Source organism: Capricornis sumatraensis, chromosome 5, assembly GCF_032405125.1.
Source record: "Capricornis sumatraensis isolate serow.1 chromosome 5, serow.2, whole genome shotgun sequence".
Classification (NCBI taxonomy): Eukaryota; Metazoa; Chordata; class Mammalia; order Artiodactyla; family Bovidae; genus Capricornis; species Capricornis sumatraensis.
Window position 1 is genome coordinate 112,029,782 of NC_091073.1, and position 20,404 is coordinate 112,050,185.

The following is a 20,404-nucleotide window of genomic DNA, read 5'->3' on the forward strand; positions in this document are numbered from 1 at the left end:
ATGACACATAATATTCTCTCTTCTCACTTGCTCAAAGTCATCCATTATAAATCAGTACTACCTGGAATGAGGTATGACCACAAAGAGAATAAACTATTTGAGACTCTAAAACCTCCATCTATATATACACAATAAAACTGCTATTAAATAAATTCAATCATATGCCATTAAAGTAGGCTATGGATTTCAATTTTTCTAGATATATTTTATCCTACTTATTATTTACACTAACAAACTGCCCCACTAAATTACGTAAGTTTGAATTACATTTAACATTTATTTATATATACATAATGCAAATATAATCAATTCAATTTTATAATATTTTATAGTTCAGGCACACCTCAAATACTGAAACATATATATATTAGAAATTAATTTTCTCATTGACAAATGTATAATTTCAAGTGTGAACCAGGATGCAAAATGTTAGATATTATTCTTTAAAATAACATTTAACTTTATATATCACATATAGCAACTTTATATATCACATATTTAATAAAAAAGCATAATATTCAGTGCAACATTTGGTAATAAGACACTACTACAATTACACCAAGCATATATTAGAAGGTCACTTCGGAAATCATTTCACTGCCTCCCCAGCGCTGGCAGTTTCGTGTTGTATATGCTTGCAGGTGGTGAAAGTGTGATGTCAGGGGCTTCCGTGACACATGGGAATGCATTTCCTCCACACAAAGGATGAACTGGGTCTGCCTCTGTGGCTCTGCTAGACTTTCAAAGCTCAGAAAGCTACAGAACCTATCGGTAGTTTCAGGAATGAGATTATTTCCATTCCAAAGAACCAGTTTACAGGTTTAATTAATGACCTGTCTAGTTGGTGCCAAAGAAGGATGAGACATAAGAAAATAAATAAATTCAACAGCAAAACCTAAGGTAATAAGGTTTTAGAAGGGAAGTAGTTTTAAAATTTAATACCAACTCTTTGCCCAAAATGTATTGCTTCCTTTGCTATAGAAAGAATTGAAGAAAGATGAAAATGCTAAGAAATGAGGACCACAGAAGTAAAATTTACACAATATTTACACTAAAAACATGAGAACCAAAAAGTATGCACATACTGAATCACAAAAATACATCATCAAAAAGAATAAACAAGTCATTAAAATAAATTTTTATATATTACATATAATCTGGCCACTTTTCTCTGAGGTGAATAATGTGTCAAGACCTAAATAAGAGTTTTTGAGAAAAGATGGTTTATTCTACTACATCATATTTATACAGTGAGTTTCCAGGAAACAAAATTTATAATGTAAACTACACTTAAGCACACAGCCTCCTGTCATTTAATTCACTTTCATCATTCCTGCAAGATGCTATTCTTAAAAGACTCATTATCAAAATTCAGGATAGAAACGAGGTTTGGGGAGAAGAGATAAGGAGACTGGGTCACCGTTTAGGCAGGGCTAATTGCTGCTCAACTATACAAACGGCAAGAACAGTGATTCAGTATGGAACTCTCTAACAAGACATTGCATTTGACTGACTAGCCATTAAGACATCTGTAAAACTGGTTCAGTCCATCTTTTGAAACATTTCTCTCAACATTCTCCAAAAACAGAAAACCATTTTAATTTGGAAGACTAAAAGCAAGATTTAAGCCTCAGAAATTTGGTTTCACCTTTTTGCTAATGGGAGGACAACTACTTTACAATATTGGGATGGTTTTTGCCATACAGCAACATGAAATGGCCATAGACATACCTGTGTCCCCTCCCTCCTAAGCGCCCCTCCCACCTCCCTTCCTACCCCATCCTTCCAGGTTGTCAGAGAGTACTAGCTTTGGGTTCCCCACATCATATGTCAAATTCCCACTGGCTGTCTATTTCACACTTGGTAATGTGTATGTTTCAATGCCATTCTCTCGAATCATCCCACAGTCTCCTTCTCCCACTGAGTCCAAAAGCCTGTTCTTTGTGTCTGTGTCTCCTTGGCTGCCCTGCACATAGGATCATTGGTACCATCTTTCTAGATTTCATATATATATATGCATTAATATATGATATCTTTTTCTTTCTGACTTACTTCACTCTGTATAATAGGCTCTAGGTTCGTCCACTGTGTATAATAGGCTCTAGGTTCATCAGTTAATTAGAACTGATTTAAGCGCGTTCCTTTTTATAGCTGAGTAATATTCCATTGTGTATATGTACCACAACTTCCTGATCCATTCTTAATACCCTCCATGAAGACAAAATAATAAGAACCAGATATTTAGACAGGTGGAGTTTGAGATTACAGAATACTTCAGTGCCCAAGTTCAGCTCTAAGTTGTAAATGCAGAGAGAGTGCTGAGGAGAGGTTAGAGGTAAAATTATATACTCGTGAGTCTTCCATACATGAGATACTTAATTCAACTTGTCAAAGATTCATCCAGTATCTACAATGTGTGCCACACTGCAGATACCAAAGTTAACACAGATCCAAACAGCCTGAAGTCTAAATCTGGATACTACAGAAGACACTCACTGGCACTGCAAGTCAAGCACAGAACATTGCAGAAGAACACAGATGTGCCAGACTAGGGAAAGCTGGACAGTTGGAGAAAGGGAAGTGGAGACTTGGTAACAGCTGATCCTGCAGGAAAAGCTATAAATGAAGGAGATGATCACAAGAAGATGAGAGATAAAAATAATGCCTGCATTCAGGCAACAACAACAACAAAAGCAGGCGCAGCGGTGAAAGGAAAGCTAGGACGTGGAGGAGAAGCATAAGCACGAAGACCATGAAATCATTTCTCAGATGACAGCCGATCTTCCAGTCACATGTGGCCAATGGTGTTACACTCTCCAAAGTGCAGGAAAATGACTTAGTGCCTCTTTCCGCTCCAGAAAGAACACTGCACATGATACACAATGCAAATTGTACAAGTACATATTTCCTCCCACTCTTAGTATACGGTCACTTTCCCCTTCTGCCCTTTTTTGTAATTACTTCTTATACAAAAGTGGTGAGGAGAAGAAAGGAATGAGAGCGGTTATTTGAATAGAAAGTAAGGTATGGGTTTGTTTTCCTAGAAGGCAGTAGTGGTGATGGTGTAGAGCAGGGCCAGAAAATGCTATGTGTATGGAGGGGACTCATGCTAAGGTCAACATAATGCAGAATGCAAGGTTTCATCTTGTCTTGTTTACAGACGTGAAAAAGCCCCAAAGCATATACACATGTTAATACCAATTCTTCACGTTAGCAAATATAAAAGGGTAGGCTCACTGAGAGTGAATCACTTTGTGTAATTTACTTGCTTGACTCTCTGTGATTCAGTGGAGAGTATAACACACAGAATTCAAGAAATACAGCTAGTGATAAACGCCATGAGGGTCACTGATAGGCTGTCTGCTCCTCCCAAGTTTTCCAAAACCGGGTATAATAAGCTGCCTAGCCGACCATTCTGCTAAAGTAAGTGTTTTTAATTCTTATTCTTCCTTATTCCTCACAGTGTCCTCCATAGCAGGACTTAAACCTGACTGAAGAAAATGACAGGAGAATTTAAGACACACGCTGACCTGCTAAAGCAAATCCTGCATTTACCATCCTTGCGAGTTTGTTTGTACGTTGCTGCTTCTATCCATCATATACGGATGTGTGAACCATTATCCCAAAAGACAGGGACTAGAGCCCAGGAAGATCTCTATAGCATTCAATAACGAATCTGAAAGAATTAATAATCTGATGATAATGGCTTAGGTGTAGGTAACCTTGAAATTATAAAATCATTAGACAATTAATACCTAATAAAATGAATATCTAAAGAATATCTAACAAAATGGCTTCCCAGGTGGGTCAATAGTAAGAATCCATCTGCTAATGCAGGAGCTGCAAGAGATGTGGGTTCAATCACTGGTAGTGTACTTTATATTTCCATTATTTATCCGACATTTGAAACATGAAGTTCTTTGAAACTTCATGTTTCAAAGAAGACAGGCATTTTGTTGCCTGCCACATCCCAAGTTCCCACAATGATCTCTTTCCTGCGGAATGACAGCATAATTCAAACTATGCTAAAACAGCAATTGAACATAATTTCCTGCATTATACAGCAACAAATTAATGAAGCTGGCCAGCATGGAGAGAAATGTATATGATCTTATATCATTGATAAATGTATAGACAAGCACAAATTCTGGAAAGCAAACTGTCAGCTTGGATTAAATGTTTTTTAATATGTAACTTTTGACCTCATATATTAATTCCCAGGAATCTATTTTAAGTGCCAGCAACTCATCACAAAGTTTTACTCATCAGAGTTATAAAAAATTATGAACAACATACATACCTAATATATGGAGGATGGTAGATATATAAGAAAGTGATAAGTAAATTTTATATTTCATGACATAATAGATTTATAATACTATGGTAATAAGAGATATAAAAATTGCTATTTTTATTACATATGGACACACACACATATATATACACATAAAACAAGAGAAACAAAAGGAAAATTGGAAACTGACAAGGGTGCATAAAAATATAGATGATTTCAGGTTATTTTTATCTTTCACTTTGCATATGCCTGTATTCTTCAAGTTCATTATAATAAACTTGAATTACATCTGTAAGTGGGAGGATAAGTTAGGATTAGAGAGGATGTGCCTTTAAGAAAAACAAAAAAGGAATATATGAAGTTAAAAACAAAAAACCCAATGTAAATACTAAATAATTCAGATTTAATTCATTTAGACTAACTTGTATTGTTATTATCTGTAAATATGATTAGTTTTAAAAGCACTTGAATACAGTTTTGTTTAAAATTGAACAAATAAAGACATTTTTTCAGATTTCTGCTGTATGATTTGACTAAAATCTCTGGTTTTGGTAACTTCTGCGACCTGTATCCTAACATGATTCCATCCTATTAACAGCAGCAGGGCATGACCATCACTGCTTTCTCCCACCACACCAGAACTATGCTTAGAGAACAACTGCCACACAGAGGAAATTCACTGTGAACGCCCTATTACTGGTAATAGGGATCACCAGGCCACATCATCATGTGAGAATATTCTATCTGCTTACTGATGTAATGTTAAGATGACAGAAACTATAGTTGTTTATCTTGTTCCTAGCACATGGAACTGCTCTCTAGTTACTAATAACCTACTAATTTACAGCTTAGCAGGAAAAAACTTGAATACACACTAGAGGCCGCTAGTGACAAATAAGTGAATTTTGCATGAAGGAAAATACATGATCACAGCTGTACAAAGAAAACTGCATTCTGAGTTTCTGAGTTTCAGTTGCCTTTTTAAACACTATGTGTCAAGTCAGAAAACATTTTTTCCTGGTTATAAATTTGTTGGTATTTTTTAATAAGGTAATACATCTCGGGAAATTTCATATTAAAAAAAAAGACAAATCAAGGAAATTGTTTAAAAATTCTACGATTGTATTCTTAAGGCAAAACTGTGCTTTCAAATAATGAAACCCTTTTAAATATTACCAAAAACAAAAAAAAAAGGACTATTCTTTTACTCCCATGGACTATACAGTCCAAGGAATTCTCCAGGCCAGAATACTGGAGTAGGTAGCTTTTCCCTTCTCTAGGGGATCTTCCCAACCCAGGAATTGAACCCAGGTCTCCTGCATTACAGGCCGATTCTTTACCAGCTAAGCCACAAGGGAAGCACTCTCTCTTACTGAACCATCACAAGATCCAGATCAGGTGAAGAAATCCCTATATTGTACAATGTAGTTTGATTTGGTAATATTTCATAAGAGGAACATTTTTTTAAAACAAAGGGTATGGTATCTTAAATTACTGCCCCCATCCCCCAACGAGGACAATTATTAATCATAAAAGTGGGATTTTAAAAAGTTTACAGAGAAAAAAATGTATGCTAACATGAAATCAGGGAAAATGCACAGAGTCCTCTGACTAACAGGTTTTTATAAAACTAAGGAAGTGTCCAGTGGTCATGTATAGATGTGAGAGTTGGACTGTGAAGAAGGCTGAGTGCTGAAGAATTGATGCTTTTGAACTGTGGTGTTGGAGAAGACTTTTGAGAGTCCCTTGGACTGCAAGGAGATCCAACCAGTCCATTCTGCAGGAGATTTCTTTGGGATTTCTTTGGAAGGAATGATGCTAAAGCTGAAACTCCAGTACCTTGGCCACCTCATGTGAACAGTTGACTCATTGGAAAAGACTCTGATGCTGGGAGGGATTGGGAGCAGGAGGAGAAGGGGATGACAGAGGATGAGATGGCTGGATGGCATCACTGACTCGATGGAAGCAAGTCTGAGTGAACTCTGGGAGTTGGTGATGGACAGGGAGGCCTGGTGTGCTGCGATTCATGGGGTCGCAAAGAGTCGGACACGACTAAGCGACCGAACTGAACTGAAGGAAGTGTACACCACGCTTCTAAAATTTGGGAGGAATGTTATTAAATTTCTTTAAATACATAAGAAGTATATTACACACTCATGTTGCTGTTCGGTCGCTAAGTCATGTTCAACTATTTGCAATGCCACGGACTGTAGCATGCCAGGTTTCCACGTCCTTCACTACATGACAGGTAACCATTTAGTTCACTGTCATTAAGTGGGGGAAACTAAAAAATTATCTCATAACTAGGGACAGTTTACATAACAATAAATAGTATGGGAGGTGCACTTGGAGTGGGAAGTATGAGAGACTGGTAGAGACCATTAGACGGATCAGGGCATGATGGCAGCCAAAGGAAGATGCTGTGGATGGAAATGCTTGGCTTGGTGTCTATCTGCATTTGGCTACCCCACCCAAACTTACAGAAAGTAACATGCTGTGAGTATGGCTGAACAGGGCCCCCTCTAGAAACAGAATGGAGTCAAGTCATCGACTCCTGCCACTTAGAGAAACAAGGGCATGGAAGATATTCCCTTAACCACCTCTGCATGACCCTTCATGTGCTTAGTGACATACATATGGATTGTGTATACACAATCACATACACAAGCAACCAGAGACTGCTGATACTTCATATTAAGCACTTAGTGCTGGGCTCACAGAGGTTGACTGCAAGTCCTCTCTTGTTTGTAGAACACAAACTTTGCTGCAGATCTGTTTTCCAGTTTCCTGCCAATTTCTTAAGCCCAACTCCCCAAGCTTCCCACTTATTCTAGCAACTATGTTCACAGGGATTTTTTGCTGTCATTGTGTAAACTGGCCAGTTTTTTGTCGCTGTTCTTTACAACCAAGAATCCACAGACACAAAAAGTTTAAATAAGTTCCTAGCAACATTAACAGAAGAGCTTTTTATCAGTTTCTAATTCTCCTTCTGGAAAAAAAAAAAAAAGTATGACTTTACTGGGTCAGAAATATGCTTTCATATTTAATCTGTGATAGACAAATACATTACATTTTTAAGGAAATCATGTCTAATCATGGTTTAATAACTATTAAGTTCAGAGTGAACTAGTTACTGAGGATGAGTGAAAGAAAAGGCCTGACAATAAGCATTCACGGGGGTTACAGGCTGGTAGAACAGGCAAACAGGTGATTTCAATGTGTTGTGATAAATACTCTGATAAGATAAGGGAAGCACTGGATAAAAGACCATCCAGGAAGGACACTCAGCAGACAAATGGACTAAAAGAGACTTAGGATAGACGGTAAAGAATCTTCCTGCAATGCAGAAGACCTGGGATCGATCGCTGGGTTAGGAAGATCCCTTGGAGAAGGGGATAGCTATCCTCTCCAGTATCCTCACCTGGGAAACCCCATAAACAGAGGAGCTTGGTGGGCTACAGCCCATGGGGTCACAAAGAGTTGGATACACTGAGCAACTAACACATTAACCTGGTAAAGAGGGCTTCCTGGCTGGCACTGGTGGTAAAGAATCCACCAGTGGCTCAGGTTCGATACCTGCATCAAGAAGATCCTTTGGAGGTGGAAATGGCAACCCAATCTATCATTCTTGCCTGGAGAATCCCATGGACAGAGAAGCCTGACCGCCTACTGTCCATGGGGTCACAAACAGTTGGACATGACGGAAGCAACTTAGAACAATCTGTAAAATAAGAAATCTAGCCAACAAATATCTCTAGTTCATTCAGGTTTGTTTTTTTTATACCTTTCATAAATGAATCGTATGTAATGTTCTGTTTCAAAAGTATCTTCACTTGACGTTAAGACTGATTCCTTGATATTTTAAAAAATGTATTGAATATAGTTAATTTACAGTATTTGATTAGCTTCAGGTACACAGCAAACTGATTCAGATGCATGTCCTTTTAAAAATTATTTTCCATTATAGGTTATTACAAGATACTGAAAATAGTTCCCCATGCTAGACAGTAGGTCTTTGTTGGCTGTTTTATATATAATGGTGTATGAATTTTAATCCCAAACTCCTAATTTATCCCTCCCCCTCACTTTTCCCTTTGATAACCATAAATTTATTTTCTGTATCTATGAGTTATTTCTGTTTTGTAAATAAGTTAATTTGCATCATTTTTCAGATTTCACAGATAACCGATATTTGATATTTGTCTTTCTCTGACTCCTTTCACTTAGTATGATAATCTCTAGGTCCATCAATGTTGCTGTAAATGGCATTATCTTGTTATTTTTAATGGCTGAGGAATATTCTATTGTATAGTTATACCACATCTTCTTTACCCATTTATCCGTCAAAGGACACTTATGTTGCTTCCATGTCTTTGCTATTGTGAACAATGGGGTACTTACTGACATTTCAGTAGGCATTCTAAAGGTGTTTTAAATAACAGGCTGAGTAGGATACCAATATTTAGATGATACAAATATTAAATTATCATTGACAGAGTGTTAACGCTTAAACAACTTCCTCTCTTCATGGCTTCTCTAGCCCTAAGATGTACAGCCCAAGTGTCAGGCACTCTGACAAGGTATTCGGCAGAAACAGATGGACCCTGATATCCAAGATGGCGTCACAGACTCAATGGACGTGAGTTTGGGTAAACTTGGGGAGTTGGTGATGGACAGGGAGGCCTGGCGTACTGTGGTTCATGGGGTCGCAAAGAGTCGGACACGACTGAGCAACTGAAATGAACTGACTGAATTGATATCCAAGGTCAAAAATTAAGAGCTCACAGGTTTAAACCCGGTACAGAGAGACACCACCTTCTTTGTTGCGGTCCAAGCAGAAGCACTGTTCATCTCACTCAACAGAAGTGCTAACTGCAATTTGAAGTCAGAGTTTATAGAGAGTAGATCAACATTTTTATTAATCATGATTTTTTATTCTAGCTTCTTTCATTCTGGGCATTTATAGATTGCTCATTATTTAAGTTCCCTTCCTGACTTTCTCTAGGTCTCTTCTACTTCCTAAGGCAAACAATATCCAAGAGTTAAAGAATTACGATATAAATGTGTGTGTGTATATATATATATACATGCACACATACATACATACACTGATTATTTTTTCTCATGGTAAAATATTATTTTCTCTCAGCGGTAAAATATTTTCTTGTAATTTAGATGCCATTTCTGAGATTCTTCAGCTTTCTCTTGAATTCTCTGGCTACAGAGGCAAAACTGAAGTTTCCAGGGAACACAACTCTTAGAAGCACAACCGAGGTTTGGAAGTGACAGCTCGGGGCTCATCTTGGTATAATTGCCACTTGTATAGGTTCCCACAAGCTTCATTGACTAGCCCTTGCTAGCTGAACTCCAGCTGTCACCTTTCCATCAGTTAACAACAGGAAGGCCACAGCTGGCTTAGGTATGGTCCCATCATCAAGTCAAATTTCATCCCATATAATGAGGTGTCAACAAGTCATATATTCCATCTAGTTGTTGAAGTTATTCTGCTTCTTCTTGGGCCAATCTCATAAAACCAAAATTTTAAAAATGAAAAATCACACAGGATGAATCAAGGTGTGCTATGTGTGTGTATAAAATACATACATGTTCATTCACTTAAATGCAAATGAAAAATAAGATTCCATAATTTTTTAAAAAATTATATATATATATGCACACCATTGCTTTTAAAATTATATATATATACATAATTATATATATGGTATCATGTGATTATATACTTGATATATACAATGTGTAGTATATATTACATACATGTGGTATATATATGATTATATATTATAAATATATAACATATATGTGGTATTATGTGATTACTCTCAATTATTACTTAGCAATCTAATAATATATTGAACATAAGCAAAAAAAGTGATGAAATACATGAGTTCTTCAACAGTATTAACAAGTGCTAAAAAAAAAATTCAAGCTTTTTTAAGGAAAATTAATAGAGCCATGTGTTACTCAAAACTTTTGACAGATGATCCAGGTTTCTCTGAAAAATCATCTGAAGGTAATTTATTTCTGAAGATGCCATCCACAGTACAGGAAAGGAAAAAGGTTTTGTCAGGAACATACTTTATGAAATAGAACAGCCATAAAGAACAATGCCTCTGATTAAATTTAGTTGTAAACTGACTTCCTGCAGCTGCTCAGAATGATCTCACTCTGAAAATTTATTTTGACTTCATGCATGATCTGACAAACACAGCATCTCTGCATACACATCTTCCCCCTTTTCCAATACCCCGAAATGATTCAAAGCCATGCATGGATAACTTTGGGATCTCTGATTTACAGCATCTGATAAACAGATTAAAAAATATTACTTACTAATCCAATCAATAATTCAAGATAAATATGTCCTCACAGTTTGTTCTTTAATACCAAGACTTCCATTATAAATCTGCTTTTAAATGTACTAATCATGTTTACATTCCATCATTTGATTCAAAGATCCAATAATGTTGACATGCTTACAAAGCTTAGTAATTTGACTGCACAAATACATTTTAATAAAAACTTGCTAAAGAAAATGACTAAATATTGCTTATGGTTAGACTTACAGAACCAAGCAAAACCAAAGATCTTTGGTTTCTCTTAAGCAAAGTACATGTTTCCTTTCTATGTATGTTAAAGCACAGTACTTTTTCAATTACATCATGAATACTTGAAAATAAATCCCAATCATGGAGAAAACTATAGTCACAGGTAAGACAAATCAATTGTCACACATATTGGAGGTTATTGAGATGTATATTCAGATACTTGACACCAAGTCATTACAGAAGTTTTACTTTTATTGTCTAATTCCATAAAAACCTACAGTATTGGCCAAGCTTGTACAGAATTTTCACTTGAGAGAAAACATAGGTCTTATATATGAGTGTCTACTACTACTTACATAACCTCTAGGGTTGAAGTGACAATGTTGAAATTTTTGTGTGGTTCCAACTAAAAGAACTAACATTCCTCCCAAAGAAACACCTGAAAAAATAACAGATTGCCACTGAAAAGGCAATTCTTAAGAATCAAGTCCTTCAATTGCATTATGTTGTTCAGTTGCTAGGTCGGGTCCGACACTTTGCGACCCCAAGGACTGCAGCATGCCAGGCTTCCCTGTCCTTCACTATCTCCCAGAGTTTGCTCAACTCCATTGAGCTGGTGATACCATCCAAACATCTCAATCCCTGTCGTCCCCTTCTCCTCCTGCCCTCAAGCTTTCCTGGCATCCGGGTCTTTTCCAGTGAGTCAGCTCTTCGCATCAGGTGGCCAAAGTATTGCAGCTTCAGCATTAGTCCTTCTAATGAACATTAAGGGTTGATTTCCTTAAAGACTGACTGGTTTAATCTCCTTGCTGTGCAAAGGCCTCTCAAGAGTCTTCTCCAGCACTACAATATGAAAGCATCAATACAAACAAACAAAATAGTGGTGTATCTCTATACAATGGAGCCCCACTCAACAGTAAAAATATTCAAACTACACACAACAACAAGATGAAAAGCACTTGATAGGGTAAAAAAAAGTCAGACAAAAGAAACAAACCCTGTAATATCATTCTTATGATATTCTAGAAGGCTGCAGGAGCCAGAGAGTGAGGGATCAACTGCCAAGGAAACAGGAAGGAAATCGGGGGGGTGGCAGACATGTTTTAATCTGGGGGATGACAGACATCTTGACTGTGGTCATGAATACAACTGTTTACCAGTTCAAAACCAATTTAGCTCTATGTTTAAAATCAATTTTATTGTGTGAAATTAGTCCTGAACAAAGCCGATTAAAAACAAAAAAGAATCACGGAAGCCAGACATCATATTCCATGATTCTAACTACAATATGATAAGCTCTTACAAGCTTCCTAAGTGGTTGTACAATTACTGCACAGAGAATATTAACTATGAAAGACTATTTACAGCTCATATACTTATCCAATTATTCTATAATTCATCACACACCATAGCTTTGAAGGGCCACCCTCCATCCTCTCAACTCATCCAAGCCTTATATAATCAGCCCCAAGAGTGATACGTTTCCTCATCATGATTTCTCTGAGTTAATGCGAGAAGATAGATCTCTTCCTAAAAGGTCACATTTCAAGAAACTGCAGCCCATGAAGTGAAATGACTTGCAACACAGCTCATAGTAATAAAGCCATAGAATCCGATTCTGAATGCTGACCTAACTAATGAGTCCATGCATACTGTCACCGAACAATTCCCAACCTGGACACCAGGGACACTTTTCCCTCTGAAATGAGAGGGACTGACCACAAAACTGCTACTGCTCTTCAAGTACGAATTAGAATACAGTGTAACATAAGACATTCCAGAAGTAAGCGGGACACACTACTACTCATAACTACAGACAAAAAAGCAGAAAATGTTTTGAGATATAAGCTATGGCTGGTTTATGCATGCTAATAATATTAAAATATATACTTATATTTACATATACCCCCAAACTTTCTTCTCTAGCACCAAGATACTTACAATACCTTAAAAATCCCTGACTGTTAAAAAAAAAAAATTAGTCTTTGTGACATTTCTGCCAAAATATCAAAGAAGAATCATTAATTCAATAAATCCTTGGATGCTCATTAGTGTACTGGGTATTACAAGGCACATAAAGAAGATTAATTACGATCACCAACTTCCAGGAGTTCACCACCTAATGAGAGAGATAAGATACATCTACATACAGCTAAATCACAAGATAAAATGGGAAAGTAAATAACTACCAAGTATTATGCAAAGTTACAGGACAAGAGATCACCAGAAATTTACAACCTAGTAAAAGGTACATCTTTACAGCTCTAAATCAAGGTAAAATGTTAACGTAACACTGTAATTTAAAAGTACCACTATGGCGTAAGAGATGTCCAGGCCGGGCAGAGAGGGGAGCCCTCATGGGGCAGACAGCATTTCAGCTGGACAGTTTTCCTACAAAGAAAGTTAGCATATGCAGTGAGTGAGTGAGCAAAGTCACTCAGTTGTATCCAACTCTTTGCGACCCCATGGACGGTAGCCTATCAGGCTCCTCCGTCCATGGGATTTTCCAGGCAAGAGTACTGGAGTGGGTTGCCATGTCCTTCTCCAGAGATTTTCCTGACCCAGGAATCAAACTCAGGTCTCCCGCATTGTAGGCAGATGCTTTTACCGTCTGAGATACCAGGGAAGCATATGCAAAGGCTCTATAAATTCTGACCAGTAAGAATGGACAGCCAGAGGGTGGGAACGGATTATGGGTGGTACCAACGTGTACAGGCTGAAGATCAGCCTGAGAAAGGGTCTGGACCCAGGCAGTGGGGAGAAAGGGTTTGGGAGAACACAGGCAGGAAACTGGCATGGCTGACGAGATCGGCAAAAGCCAAACACTGATTCTCAGGGAACAGAAGCTTGGCGCTAGTGGTAAAGACGACCCCCCTGGAGTAGGAAATGGCAACCCACTCCAGTATTCTTGTCTAGAGAACCCCATGGACAGAGGAGCCTGGCAGGCTACAGTCCATGAGGCTGCAAAGAGTCAGAAATGACTGAAGTGACTTAGCATGCACACATATTTATAAACTCATCCAAATGCCTAACTATTAAAGGTATTCAATAAATACTTGAACGAATGAATGAATCGCAAGTTAAATGCTACATTCTTATTTCTGTCAATGGGTTATCACAGAGAGAAAAAAGCTTTCTATTTAAGTCAGTTTGCCTTAACTAGATTCTAACAGAATAAAGTTTACAATTGCTTACCTACCTTTAAAGGCATTATTTTTTTTTAATGATCAATATAAACTGTATCTCTCATATTGTCACACTACTTATGTTGTACCATAGATTTTGTCTCTATATAGTTCTTATTTTCTCTTCTACTTGATTCCATAACTCTCTTCATCTCTTAAAGTAATTAGTGTGACTATGATTCTCCTATAAGCACCTCCAATAATGTTTCTTCAATTTTTTTTTTCAGATTCAGAGAGCTGAGGAGTCTATCCCAAAAAAAATGTCCATCTACTAAAAATTCAATGTATTATTATTTTATTTTAGGAAGCCCAAAAGTAGGAAAAAAATCTAACATTCACTAGGTCAGACAGTAGTTTCCTTTGAGGGCAGGTTGGCAATAATGGGGAACGTGAGGAAGGCAGCCCAGCGCTGGGACAATACTCTTGCTGATGTCAGTACTGTTTACATTACTGTGCCCTCCTCTGTGAGAATTCACTGGGTTTTATCATTATACCTGTGCAGTTCTCTGTGTGTCTGTATGCTTGTTTTTGATATTCATTATGCACTTCCCAGGTGGCAGTAGTGGTAAAGGCAGGGGATATAAGAGATGTGGGTTCCATCCCTGGGTTGGGAAGATCCCCTGAAGAAGGGAATGGCAACCCACTCCAGCATTCTTGCCTGGAGAATCCGATGGACAGAGGAGCCTGGTGGGCTATAGCCTATGGGCGTCGCAAAGGGTCAGACACAACTGAAGCAACCTAGCACACATGCACACACACACGGTGGGCAATGCTGGCAATTACAGTCAGCTGACCACTTTTCAGACCCTGGTTAAAAACTGACTAGAGCAGCAACTGTTCTCCTCTTAGAAAGAAAGTGAATGTGAAGTTGCTCAGCCGTGTCCGACTCTTCGCGACCCCATGGACTGAAGCCTACCAGGCTCTTCCGTCCATGGAATTTTCCAAGCAAGAGTACTGGAGTGGGTGGCCATTTCCTTCTCTCAGAGTATCTGTTAAAGATGTAGAAAAAAAAGAATAGCTGGAGTATGGGAGGAGAGCGGTGGGGATATGCGGGGCAAGCATAACCCTCCCATCATCACTATCATTTAAGTGAACAACAACCATGCAATATTCTTCAATGTGGACAATTTACACTTTTCTGATCTAATACAGTGTCAATAAAAGCACCAATACAAAAATGAAACAAACCTCCAATGCCTATCAATGATGAACAAGAAAAAGTCTGCTCCACAAAATCTTCCTAGAGATTCCTTCCCCACTTCTCTTGTATTTTCTCCCCTCGTCTCTGCGTCCTGTGCTTATTCTGACCATGGGGCCAGGCTTCACCACCTGGATTCTGACCAGGATTCTACCTACTTGAGAGAAGACAGGAGACAGATGTTGTGAGGCTGCCAAAGGACTTTCAGTCACAGACCACTACCAGTGTATCAATGTGAGACTGGAGTCAGTATCAGGCTGCAGCTTTAGAACCAGGGGTGTCAGTTCACACATCTTACCCAAACTTACTACTCCACATTTCCAAAAGCAGACATCTGGGCTGAGGGAAACAGTCAGCTAAGAGTATAGGAGTCTCGCTGTACGAAGACTGAGTCTTCATAAAATTCCTTCCTCTTTCATCTGAAGTCTACAACCACTGCTCAGATCCAGTTCTCACTGGCAGTGCCCATTCTGTGTCTGCCTGCCTGGATCTCCACCCTCTTCCGTCTCATATACAGACTGAACGTGAACGTGAACGTGAAGCTGCTCAGTCGTGTCAGACTCTTTGTGACCCCATGGACTGTAGCCTACCAGGCTCCTCTGTTCATGGGGTTTTCCAGGCAATAGTACTGGAGTGGATTGCCATTTCCTTCTCCAAGGAATCTTCCCGACCCAGGGATTGAACCCGAGTCTCCCACATCGTAGACAGACGCTTTACCATCTGCGATCTCAGCCAAAAGGCCGAACTCACCTCCAAATTAGAACCTATCAGCTCTCAGAGTAGAGACAATCTCGTTACCCAAAATACACAGGCCATCAGTCAAAGTCACTCAAAACCTTAGGGAACAGAGAACAGAACAACTGTAACCAAATATCCATTAACAAATATTTTTCGAGTGTATAATACTCTCAGGAAATTTTCTAGACACAAGGAAATTTACATTCATTGAGGTTACATTCACCTGAACAAGAAAAATTAGTCAAATCTTCTGAAGTCCAATGGCAGAACTCAACGGAACTCTTTGCTATGTAGGGAGACGTAACAGGTAATTTTTATTTTCTTCTTTCTGTTTCTCCCAACTCACTAATACACACTCAAATCATCACGCATTGCTTTTAACAATAAAAACATTTAGGGCTTATTTAAAAGAAAAACACCTTGTAAATGGAGAGAGGTAACCTTGATGAAAGTGAAAGAAGAGAGTGAAAAGGTTGGCTTAAAGTTCAACATTCAGAAAACTAAGAACATGGCATGTGGTCCCATCACTTCATGCCAAATAGATGGGGAAACAGTGGAAACAGTGGCAGACTTTATTTTGGGGGGCTCCAAAATCACTGCAGATGGTGACTGCAGCCATGAAATTAAAAGACGCTTACTCCTTGGAAGCAAAGTTATGACCAACCTAGACACCATATTAAAAAGCAGAGACATTACTTTGCAAACAAAGGTCTGTCTAGTCAAGGCTATGGTTTTTCCAGTGGTCATGTATGGATGTGAGAGTTGGACTATAAAGAAAGCTGAGCACCAAAGAATTGATGCTTTTGAACTGTGGTGCTAGAGCAGACTCTTGCAAGTCCCTTAGACTTCAAGGATATCCAACCAGTCCATCCTAAAGATCAGTCCTGGGTGTTCACTGGAAGGACTGATGCTAAAGCTGAAACTGCAATACTTTGGCCATCTCATGCGAAGAGTTGACTCATTAGAAAAGACCAATGCTGGGAGGGATTGGGGGCAGGAGGAGAATGGGACAACAGAAGATGAGATGGCTGGATGGCATCACCAACTCGATGGACATGAGTTTGGGTAAACTCTGGGAGTTGGTGATGGACAGGGAGGCCTGGCGTGCTGTGATTCATGGGGTCACAAAGAGTCGGACACAACTGAGCAACTGAACTGAACTGAACCTTCAAAGTTGACCCAGCAATCCCACTGCTGGGCATACACACCAAGGAAACCAGAATTGAAAGAGACACGTGCACCCCAATGTTCATTGCAGCACTGTTTATAATAGCCAGGACATGGAAGCAGCCTAGATGTCCATCAGCAGATGAGTGGATAAGAAAGCTGTGGTACATATACACGATAGAGTATTACTCAGCCATTAAAGAATACATTTGAATCAGTTCTAATGAGGTGGATGAAACTGGAGCCAATTATACAGAGTGAAGTAAGCCAGAAAGAAAAACACCAATACAGCATACTAACACATATATATGGAATTTAGAAAGATGGTAATGATGACCCTGTATGCGAGACAGCAAGAGACACAGATGTATAGAACAGTCTTTTGGACTCTGAGGGAGAGGGAGAGGGTGGGATGATTTGGGAGAATGGCATTGAAACATGTATACTAGCATGTAAGAAACGAATCGCCAGTCTATGTTCGATGCAGGACACAGGATGCTTGGGGCTGGTGCACTGGGATGACCCAGAGAGATGGTATGGGGAGGGAGGTGGGAGGGGGGGTTCAGGATTGGGAACACGTGTACACTCGTGGCAGATTCATGTTGATGTATGGCAAAACAATACAGTATTGTAAAGTTAAAAAAAAAAAAAAAAAGACAAACCTTTGTGAAAGATGCAGAAGGCTGAATGCATTCAGTACAGGATCAGACAGACGTGAGGTTACCACTGAATTTCCCCCAGCGCCATCCCTCTGCAGACCCTGCTCCTCTGCTACTGTCTGCGTCAGTCTTCCTTCTTTCCAGTCCTAATGTGTAAAGATCCCACTTTCTCTCCAATTAAAGATGATTCCCTGCATATTCATGCTTTCTTGCATAACTCTAAGGTATTGCATTGTAGATTAAAACACCGAATAAATAAAAATCAAGAACAAGTGAAGCAGTGGTCCACACCCCTAACCTGGCTTTCCGAAACTCATAGGTATTTCTTCTCTTCCCATTGTAAAGCCTTTCCGTTAAAAATACAGCCAACAGGAACCATGTTTAGTCACCTATGTCCAATTAGTTTAACAGGTTAGGGTGTGGATTTAATGAGATTTATTCCAAGGCTTTAATTCCCACATGAAGCAGTTAGCCTCACTCATCTCCCTTTAAAAACTCTACCCTCACCCCAGCCAACCATGCCCCCAAGCTTCAGACGTGTACCATGGCAAACACATTATTATAACTCGGAAATCAACACCAAGTACATTTTCTTCTGAAACATCTGCATATATAGACACATAGTTGTTAGATAAATCATATAAATCTTGGAAGAGTTCCCTAAGGTTACTTATAAATGTGTTCAAAAGTACTGGAAATGATTACTTTGAAATTTGGGCAAAAATAATGGCACTCATTCCCAAATTGGTGATATGCGTTACTTTCAAATGAGAGTAAATATGTTGGATGTTATGTCTTACTAGTGTCCAGTTCCATCCAATAAAAGTAATCAGTACAGAAATCTATGTTTTTTCATAGGCATTCTAGACGGTTCTTACACTCAAGGAAGACTTAGAAAGTACTGTGCCAATTCCTTCCACAGCTCTGCTTCATACAATTATATTCATAAGCTACACCCATCATTAGAGAAATGGCACTCAGTACCAGATCGCTGGTCAGCAAGGAGGTTACAGGTAAGAAACAAAAAGCACCTCCTCAAATCTTGCCCTCATGGCCATTATGCTCCTCACTGCAATAACTGGCCAGACACTTCTTATAACACATACTTGAGTATTTTTTCATATCCTGCCCATGTCAGGTTGTAGGAAATACAGTCAAAGGAATCCACAAAGTTTAAAAATAAAGAACCACAAGTCTATTCTCTATGTCTGTTTCCCCATTGTTGCCCTGTAAATAAGTTCTTCAGTACCATTTTTCTAGATTCTGTATATATGTGTTAGAATACGGTATGTGTCTTTCTCTTTGTGACTCACATCACTCTATATAATAGGTTCTAGGTTCATCCACCTCACTAGAACTGACTCCAATGCATTCCTTTTTATGGTTGAGTAATAGTCCATTGTGTATATATACCACAACTTCTTTATCCATTCATCTGTTGATGAACATCTAGGTTGCTTCCATGTTCCAGCTATTGTAAACAGTGCTGCAATGAACAAGGGGATACATGCGGCTCTTTCAATTTTGGTTTCCTCAGGGTATATGCCTAGGAGTGAGATCACTGGGTTATATGGTGGTTTTGTTCCTAGCTTCATCAGGAATCTCCATACCATCTTCCATATGTAAAGTAGATAGCCAACAGGAATCTGCCGTGTGGCTCAGGAAACTCAAACAGGGGCTGTGTATCAACCTAGAAGTGTGGGATGGGGAGGGAGATGGGAGGGAGTTTCAAAAGGGAAGGGATATATGTATACCTATGGCTGATCTAAAGCAACTGTCCTTCAATAAAAAATAAATTCATTAAAAAAAAAAAGTACAGACTTCTAGTTATGAGATAAGTCCTGGGGGTGTGATAATGCACAGCATTGTAACAATAGTTAGCAATGCCACCTTACATGTTTGAAAATTATTGAAAATAAATCTTAAAAGAGCTTATCAAAAAAATAAATAAATAAAGAAGCACAACATGTTAAGAATTTAAATTGCTTCCTAGGCTGCCACTGTGGCTACATTTTTCGATTATACATCCACACATGTCCAGTCTCAGAGAACACATGCCTTTCTCCTATAAGCAACCAGGTGCTTTCAAAGAGCATCTCCATTAGAAATGTGAAGTAAAAATTTTGATGTCATAAAGACGTATTTTACATCATTTCAAAATATGTGTATTTAATTCAGACCTATGATATGCTGCATCATAATACTTTGACTTTTTTACAGCAAGGATGTGATTTCTCAAACTGTAAATATTTTAGTACATTTAGTAACACAGCAGAACTAAATTTCCCAGCTAGTTAGTCTACTTATACCTAGACTATAAACTCTTTGCCAAGAGGATGCACTAGACACATGTTGGCAGTGAGCTAGATTTAAATTGTGCTTTCATCAAACATATTCTCACGTCTAAAAGTAGCTCACCATGTCTAAAAATAGCTCACCATGCCAAGATCAGGAAAACCAGAGTGTACAGGTAACAAATCATTAAGAAATAAATTATTTCTCTCTTAAAAGTGCATGTGTGCACAACTCAGAACTAAATTAAATTATACTGAGTTTTATTCAATACTATTATAAAAATCTTCCACCTTCTACAACAG

The 20,404-nt window shown here is 38.5% G+C and overlaps 1 protein-coding gene across 1 annotated transcript in view; it reads right to left on the reverse strand.

Moving 5' to 3' along the window:
* The window catches only part of TPK1 (thiamin pyrophosphokinase 1), a 395,099-nt gene that overhangs the window by 222,537 nt on the left and 152,158 nt on the right, over window positions 1-20,404 (reverse strand). The window lies entirely within an intron of this gene.